The sequence below is a fragment of the Musca domestica genome, unplaced genomic scaffold, assembly GCF_030504385.1.
Source record: "Musca domestica strain aabys unplaced genomic scaffold, Musca_domestica.polishedcontigs.V.1.1 63, whole genome shotgun sequence".
In the NCBI taxonomy this organism is placed as follows: Eukaryota; Metazoa; Arthropoda; class Insecta; order Diptera; family Muscidae; genus Musca; species Musca domestica.
Window position 1 is genome coordinate 4,211,343 of NW_026712370.1, and position 8,942 is coordinate 4,220,284.

Consider the following 8,942-nt stretch of genomic DNA (forward strand, 5'->3'; position numbering starts at 1 on the left):
TTGATGATCTACATAGAATCACATTCTGAGTCGATTTATACATGTCTGTCCGTCTGTCCATGTATTTTTGTAAACAAAGTACAGTTCGCATTTATTGCTCGATCCAGATAAATTTTTGCACAAATCATTTGTTTGGCCCAAGGACGAACCCTATTGAAATTGGAGATAATCGGTCAAAATTTAGATATAGCTCCCATATATATCTTCGTCCGATATGCCTTTTATTGTGCACCAAACGTGTAATATCAGCCCGAAATGTATGGAATTTTGCATATACACCTTAGGCCTGAAAATAAGTATGCTAAATTTGATCGAAATCGGTTCAGATATAGCTATAGCTCCCATATATATTGTTCATCCGATTTGTTATTTTTGTCCTCCGCAGCCGTAATATGCACTCTGCAACCACAATATTTGGGGAAATATATCAAATACAGCTCAGAAATACATTTGCCAAATTTTATCGAGATCGGTTCAGATTTGGATATAGCTCCCATATATAAATTCGTCCGATTTACCTTTGATTGTGCACCAAACGTCTAATATTTGCCAAAATGGGATAAAATTTGGCACTTTCGACCGAATTGAGTCTAAAAGCTTGTATGTCAAATTTGGTGAAGATCTGTTCAGATATAGCTATAGCTCCCATATATACTGTCCATCCGATTTGTTATATTTGTTACCCACAGCCGTAATATGCACTCCGTAACAACGATATTCAGGGAAATATATTAAATACAGCTCAGAAAAATCTTTGCCAAATTTTATCGAGATCGGTCCCGATTTGGATATATCTCCCATACATATTTTTATCCGATTTTAAATTAATTGTGCACCAAATGGGCAATACAAGTCCGAATTTAAAAGATATAAATGCTTCGGCATATTTAGTCCTTTGAACTTTAAATTATAATTATAATCATAGCGTGTATGATTGAATTCTCCCATAAAAACTTTTAACTGTTATGCGGAGCTCCACTAAATTAGCAAAGTGGTGTAGGGTATCATAAAATCGGCCCGCCCGACTTTAAGACTTTCTTTACTGGTTGGCTTTCAATCAATAAAATTTCAAAAAAAAAAAAAAATGTAAAAATTATCAGCCCATATTGAATTCCCTTTTTCAGATTAAACCAAATTTTACGATTTTCTGAACTTCGGTCCTGTATAGTCTATTGTTCCAATTAGTATTTTCTTTTTTTAATATAATCCTTATCGAAGTCATATCATGCATTATACAGCAAGATTATTTGGTACTAGAGGTACAAAAGCCTTTGTCAAAGTTTTTGAAAATCGATTCAGAGTTGGATATATTTCCCAAATTGTGACCACTCTAAAGCCATTGATACTCCAAAAATTCCCAATATATTTTTTGTTAAGAAAGCTTTACTAAGTATGCATGGTTGTGTAGCGTATCATATAATCCGCCCGCCCGTCTTTTGAACCTTCCTTACTGTTTTTTCTATTGTTGTTGTGTAATTATTCCATTATTATCTATTGGGATTTTTCCGAATTCTAATAATTTTCTTTGAACACTTTACCCTATTCAAAATTAAATCTAACGAATTCTCCCTGTACCCGATAAATAATATATCTCTACTGTCCAATGTAATCACTTTCTCTATGGAGTGTCCCATACACTCAAATTTGCTTGGCTTTCAAAATTTCTAAAGGTTTTATCTCAAATTAACAAACCCGAAAAAATGGTCATAACAAAAAAACAAAAATTTGGTTAAACTCTTTATTAACGTCATATCTCATGCTAGTGTGAGTGGGTCTATCTCTCTCTCTCTCTCTTTACTCTTAACAACAATGTAATCACCTCTTTTTTGTTATTTGGTACAAGTACACAAAATGAAGTACCAACCGAACCGGGGAGAGTGAGTCAGAGTGCGTATGTAAAGCTTTTACCTCCCTAAATGCCAGCTTATCTATGCTAATGTATTGGCTCATGAGAAGAAACCAAAAAATAAACACAAAACAAAAACAAAAACAAATACCCACTGGCAACCTGATTATCTGATATGGTGGGCAGGCAGGTGGCAGAGGTAATTGGGGGGAATTATGACAACTATTACACACTGGAGACAACAAAAATCAAACCCATGAGAGTATATCTGGGAACAACAGCAACAACAGCAATCATAATAACATTTTCATGTTGTCAACTTACCTTTTGATGTAAATTTGATTTGTTTGCTTGTTCGTTCGTTGTTGCTTTTGTTGGAGCCCCACCTCCCCATGAATGCGCCACAGATGAATGTTCAAAGGGCCAAATGTTATATTTCTGGACTCTTAACGAGTTTTTCTAGCAAAGATTTTTCAAATGGCATGCAGAGATTTTTTGTTTTTTTCGGGCGTTTTGTATTCCCTTTTAACAACCGGCAAATTAACGCAAATGTTTGTCGAAAAGCCAATGAGAGTAGCTGATATTGGGGCAGAGTGGTTTATCTCACACAAAACCACATTTAATGTGCCTTTTATTTCTTTTATTTGTTTATTTATGTTAATTAATAACAACATATTTTTTGTTTGGATTTTTTGTTCGACTGATTTATTTTTTGTGAATAAATACCGAATACAAAAATATCCATAAACATAATACTCCAAGGTAACTTAGTTTGAAAAAAAAAATAATTTGAAAAGAAAAGCTCTTCAATTTAATCCAAAAAAGGTGACTAATTAAGGTATTTAGTGTTTATATCGACTATCTCTAGACATTTATGTCTGCATAAAAGAGTTAGGTGTTCAATTTTCGACTGATCATGAATTTTTACTAAAGCATGGACATTTTTTGTCCTAAAACAGCTACCCAAAAGTCTCAGAAAATAATGCTTATCCAGAATAACTAATCATAAACCTAAGGTTAAAAAAATAAAGCGATGATCATCAAATTATCGAGCGCCATCTTCATAATATCTTATAGCGATAGTTTTACACTACATGGTGTAATAATAGGGATCGTTTCAAAAAATTGAAAGTCGGAATGAAATTGGGTGGTAATTTCGCGTTTTATGAGCTTCATGCATATTGAAAATGTTGACCCTTTTGCAGTGGAGGTGCCAGAAAGAATGGACACATATATCCCATCTTCACACCAGATTTTGTATTGGTAAAAATACTGAGATGCGAGGAACTCGAAGACAATTGAATCGTTTTTTCACTTTTAATAATTATATAAAATTTTGACCCTTTGTGGGGGCGGTATTTGATTGAGTGGGTAGATATTGTCCATTTTCGCACCTGACATAGCACAGATAACAATATAAGGATTTGCAAAAATTGAACAAAATAGGATCATCCTTTCTCTTTTGATGAAGTTACATATTTTCTTTGAAAATATTGTCCTTTTGTATGGGAAGTGCCAGAAGAGATGGAGCGACACTGCCCATTTCCAACCTCAATGTAAGTTTGATAATAATATTGCGTTTGATAATAATAATAATTTTGATAAAAATATTATCAAACTCGGAAACTACCGTCGAGAGTTATCGTGCTCACCAGACAGACAGGCGGACGAACATCTCTAGATCGACTCCAAATGTTCTGAAACAGATTTGGTCTAAAACTGATACTTCGTCCACTTTTTGTATAGCCGCATATAATGTTACCGAACAGAGGGAAATTTAAAACTTAATGTCGATTGTTTTAAATTTTTTAAATCTTTTTGTCCGTCTGTGATGTGGCGTTTCCACTGCACTTGATTCGCTCTCTATTCGTTGTTTGACCCTTAACTATGAAAAAACTACCTAATTCTTCACACAAAATTTCCTGAGCGAACACTTATATTTGTACGTTGTTCAAATCAAATCACTCTCAGAACAACGAAAAAATATGTCCCATCCCTAAAAAATGAGAGTATTTATCGGAAAAATAAATTATGACATTTAAAAATTAAAAATAGAAAAATTTAATGAAATTTTAAAAATTTTTGGGAAGACTGAAAATTATGAATGAAAACTACAATGTTGAATGGCGTATGTACATTCAAACGAAAGAAAATTTTGTTTTCTCTCTCATTCGAGGTGCGCATTTTGTCCACGAGTTGAGATTTCCACAGAAAACTGCAAACAAAAGAGGCAATATTTTCAAAATGTTTTTATCGGCAGAAAAAATGTTTGACAAGTGTCTCTCCAGCAGAATTTAAAAATGGAAAAACACAAAAATGTGTTCAAAATGTCAACATTTACACAAAAAGTTGAAAACATGAATGAAAATTGTAAAATTAATGATATAAAAAATCTTTGGGAGGAAAACAATAATTTCTTTTATTCATATAAGTGAGAATTTCATGTATTTTCGTATAAATTCCCATTAAAATCAACAAACAAAATTTTTGGAGAAAGGAATTATTTTACTATGAATAACGAATCGTGCCGTATGGACGGGTTAATTCGTGTACCTAATTCTGAGAGCGAACAACGTTGTTAGGTTTCCAATGGAAACATGCTATGAAACTCACTCTAGCTTTCAAACGGAATAGCCAAGTGGAAATAATTTTACTTAAATGTATTTTGGTCCATCGATCCAGCTCTACATTTTCATGTAACCCCTTCGAACAGAACATCTGAAACTCAATATTTGAAAATTTTAGCCACATTTTCGAGATGTCTGAAGTGTGGTGTTTGAAGTTCGTAGGAAGGATGGAAATTCGAAGATTCGTACAAACTTATCGATATTGATACGATTTCTACATAACCCTCCTATGATGGTACATGTCGATATTTGACATTTTAATGATTTTAAACACAAGTTCCATATAGCAGTGATAACATACACCGCTCAAATAATAGGCTCCGACACTCATTGACATATTTAACCACTAAGGAAGGATCAAAAGTCGGGCGGGCCGATTATGCGTATATAATAGAGCTCCCGAAAAATTCGGTTGAATATGAAAAAATCTATCCAATTTGGGTTGGATGAAAATGTTTATCGAAGATATATAAAAATATAAACCGATCTCGATAAAATTTGGCAGAGGCATTTTCGAACTGTATCTGAATCCCGATATCAAATATCACTGTTGTGGAGTGCGTATTACACATGTGAGGGACTTTAATACCAAATCGAATGAAACATATATATGGGAGATATACATACATATACACCAATTTTCACCAAATTTTAACTACTTGTTTCTAGAATGAATTCAGTCTTAAGTGCCAAAATTTAGTCCATTTGGGATGATGTTATCCATTTGGTGACCAATAAATCTGATATCAGATAAATATATGTATGGGAGCTATATACAAATCTGAACCGATCTCGATAAAATTTGCCAGAGGTATTTTGGGCTATATTTGACATCTGCTACCATGTATCATTCTTGGGGAGTGCATATTACGACTGCCAGGTACTTAAAACCCCAAACCGAATGAAACATATATATGGGAGCTATAGCTACATCTAAAGCGATTTTCACCAAATTTGATGTACTTGCTGAATTCGGTCGGATATGCCAAAATGTAGGCTATTTGGACTGATATTGGTCATTTGGTGCACAATTAACCCGAAAACGGTTGAAGATATATATGGGAGATATATCTAAATGTTAACCGATTCTCACCAATTTCAATAGGGTTCGTCCTTGTTTGGAAAATGTCATCTCAATCGGAAAATAAATAGGACCAACATTTTGTACACAAAAATACTTGGAGAGATGGACGGGCGGATGACCTGACATGCATAAATCGACTCAGAAAGTGATTCTATGAAGACTCTCAAAAGTGACTATGGTTCTATCACACTTTCTTCTCCAAGTTACAAACAAATGCACAAAGACAGAAAGTATAACCAGTAAAAAAAGTCTAAATATAGGCCGGGCCGACTTTATGATACCCTACACCCCTTTGCATATTTAGTAGAGCTTCATATAACAAATATATATATATGGCAGCTATATCTGAATCAATTTCACCAAATTTGATATACATTACTCTAGGCTCAATTTGGTCCTTAGTGCCGAATTCCAAAGCCAATATTGCACGTTTAGTGCAAATCGAACGAAGATAACAGGGTGAGACAAAAAAAAACTGCAACCAACTTCAGACAGCTGTCATTTCGACAGCTGTTAAAATCATTACAGTGACAACTCATTATATTCTTTCAAAGCGTACAAAATCATTTTGGTTTGAATTTTCCAGAAAAAAGTTATTCGTGATGGAGTTCAAGCGTGATTTCTTTACATTTGGCTGGAAAATCACAACTGGCTATCGTTAGAGCACTCCAGCATCTAATTGTGAATAAATCTTCTGTGTCTCGTACCATCGCTCGCTACCGTGGTAGCGTAGCCCGACGTCAAGGAAGTGAACGGAAGAAAACAGCAACATCAGCAAAAATGGTTCGAGGAGTAAAGAAGCGACTTGATCGAAACCCTCGTCGCAATGGCCCAAAAATGGCTCGTGAGATGACCATATCCCAATATTCCATTCGGCAAATATTGAAGATGAGCTCGGAGTAATGCCATTGAAATTCCAAAGAGTGCAAGAACTTACATCGCAACAGAAAGAAAATAGACTAAAAAGGGCTAAAGAGTTGCTTTGCTTGGCCGAAAGTGGTGAACTGCCGAATTTGGTTTTCTCCGATGAGAAAACATTCGTTGTCCAGCAGTTTGTAAACAAACAAAATGATCGTGTTTACTTGTCAAAGAGGTCAGCACCTTCGGTTGGCCACCAGAACTCAAGCGGTAATGGTGTGGGCCACCATAACTGCCGATGGTCGTTCTCCGCTCGTATTAATCGACCGTGGCATCAGAATAAATGTTGCAGTTTTTTATCTATCCCTGTATGTGGGAGCTATATCAGAATTTTGACCGATTTCAATAGGGTTCGTCCTTGGGTCAAACAAATGGCTTGTGCAAAATTTCATCGGGATTGGGATTGCGACTTGTACTTTGTTTACAAAAATGCATGGACAGGCAGACGTACAGTCGGACATGCATAAATCGACTCAGAACATGATTATGTGAAAATCCTCAAAAGAAGAATCCTTCTTTACTTCTCCATATTACAAACAAATGCACAAAGACACAATACCCTTACCTCTATGTGGAGTAGGGTATAATTACCTCTATGTGCAAATGTGTAACCTTTCAAATAGTAGAGGGATTTAAGAGTTTTTGTATATCGGCCAATTACCGAATATACTAATTTTTAGAGATTTTAAAGACAAGAGATTTAACTTCAATTTAGATTTTCGGTTTGCAAATCTGCAATTCTGATAAAACTATCAAATTCCTGCATTACTTGGAGCAGAACATGTGTCCTTTTATTTTGTTAATTTATTTTTAATTTTTCAAAAATTCTCTACTTCACAAAAAAATTCGTAGCGTTATTTGTTCTATATTTTGTAGCCAATCGATAAGCCTTTAACGTCACTAATTCAACATTTTTCCGTTTTGCTCACTACTAACAGCTTTTTGTTATTGTTATTTAATTAAACAAAACAAACACAGTGACAACAACAATAAAATACTACAAAAAATGAAAAACAATTTAACCAAATACACGTTCGACACACTACACAACGCACACTTTTGTTTACTATCTGCATTTTTTATGTTTATGTTTTTTGTTGTTGTTGCTTTAGACGCTTTTTTTGTTTTTGCCCTACTCACGTTTGTTACGAATTTCAATTTCATTACCTTACGTGGTGAGTCGCCCACACTGCTATTTGACGACAAAATATAGACGGCAAATATAAATTACAAAAACAGCAAAAAAAAAAGATATTTAGTATCCCATAGATACTTTAGTTGTTCTATTTCACCAAAAACAAAAAAAAGAATCACTCTCCAACACAATGCACTCAACAGCAATAACAATAAATAACGATTTTTTTGGTCACATAAATGAGAATTTTTTTTCTAGAATTTTTAACAAAATATATACCTTTATGTGTATTTTTTTTAATTTTAATATATATTTTAATTTTTTGGATTTTTTAATTTTTGGTTTTGTATATTTATTTTTTCTTATAAGATATAGATATTCACATGTATGTAGTATTATTTTCGGCCGAAGAATATTTGCATAATTCCATTTAAAATTCGTTTAGTATGGCATTTTATTTTTTTATAGCAAATCGCACGCAGTATATTTTTATTTCTTTTTTGGTTAGCAGACGCGTTACCGTACCAACGAATTCATCAAACCGTCGCCGTAACGATAAATTTGCAGACTGAAGGAAAATATGGCCAAGCACACAGCAGCAGCAAACGAGCTAACAGCCAACCGTCAAGTCATGCGGTTGGAAACAAACAAAATAATAATTAGGTTTGAGTTGGCAGTTGGCTCCACATGCAACATACAGCAAAAACAGCTGATCAAAAACAAAAACACTTCAAACAAACACACGCACGCACACATACGGTTAGCATTCCCCCCAAATAGCAATGCAGCAATAACAGTAAATAATATTCTACTAACAGAGCATTAACAGAACGTTGCTTACAGAGAGAAATACAATCGTATGCTTTGTTTGCATTACATTTCGTTATTAACATAAGCAAATGTAAATTAACATAACCTCTATAGAACCATAACATTTAACATTTTAACATTAACATCCCCATTGTTTCCGACATTCACGACACAGTTCTGCTGGAAAACCCCAAAATGTTAAAACAATTCCAAATGAAAAACTACTGTTAACAGCATTTTAATGACATCATCTCAGCTATAGTAGAGCGCACAGCACTGCATTACGTCAAATCTTGTATGCAAATCCATTTGGAATAACACAACAACAAAATAAGAACAAATTTCAATTTGCTGGCATGTTGGGTCAAACATTGTAGCCAGTTTCGGTGTTTTATTTTTCTGTTCGGATATACATTATTTTTGTACATGTCAAATATTTACATTTATTTATGGTGCAAAAACGTATTTAGAAAAGTAATGCTAATTTATTATACGTAAATTGCATATGCAAAATGTATTGGG

The 8,942-nt window shown here is 34.0% G+C and overlaps 1 protein-coding gene across 4 annotated transcripts in view; it reads right to left on the bottom strand.

The window, feature by feature from the left end:
* Positions 1–8,221, bottom strand: part of LOC101896206 (aminopeptidase N) — a 270,904-nt gene extending 262,683 nt beyond the window's left edge. For 2 of the 4 annotated variants that reach the window (XM_059129603.1, XM_059129602.1), the window contains exon 1: positions 7,994–8,221. The gene's annotated coding sequence lies outside the window, so the exon portion shown is untranslated. The remainder of the gene's footprint in view (positions 1–7,993) is intronic. The other 2 variants (XM_020039936.2, XM_005176612.3) reach the window with 2 other exon arrangements.
* Between the last annotated feature and the right edge of the window lie 721 nt (positions 8,222–8,942).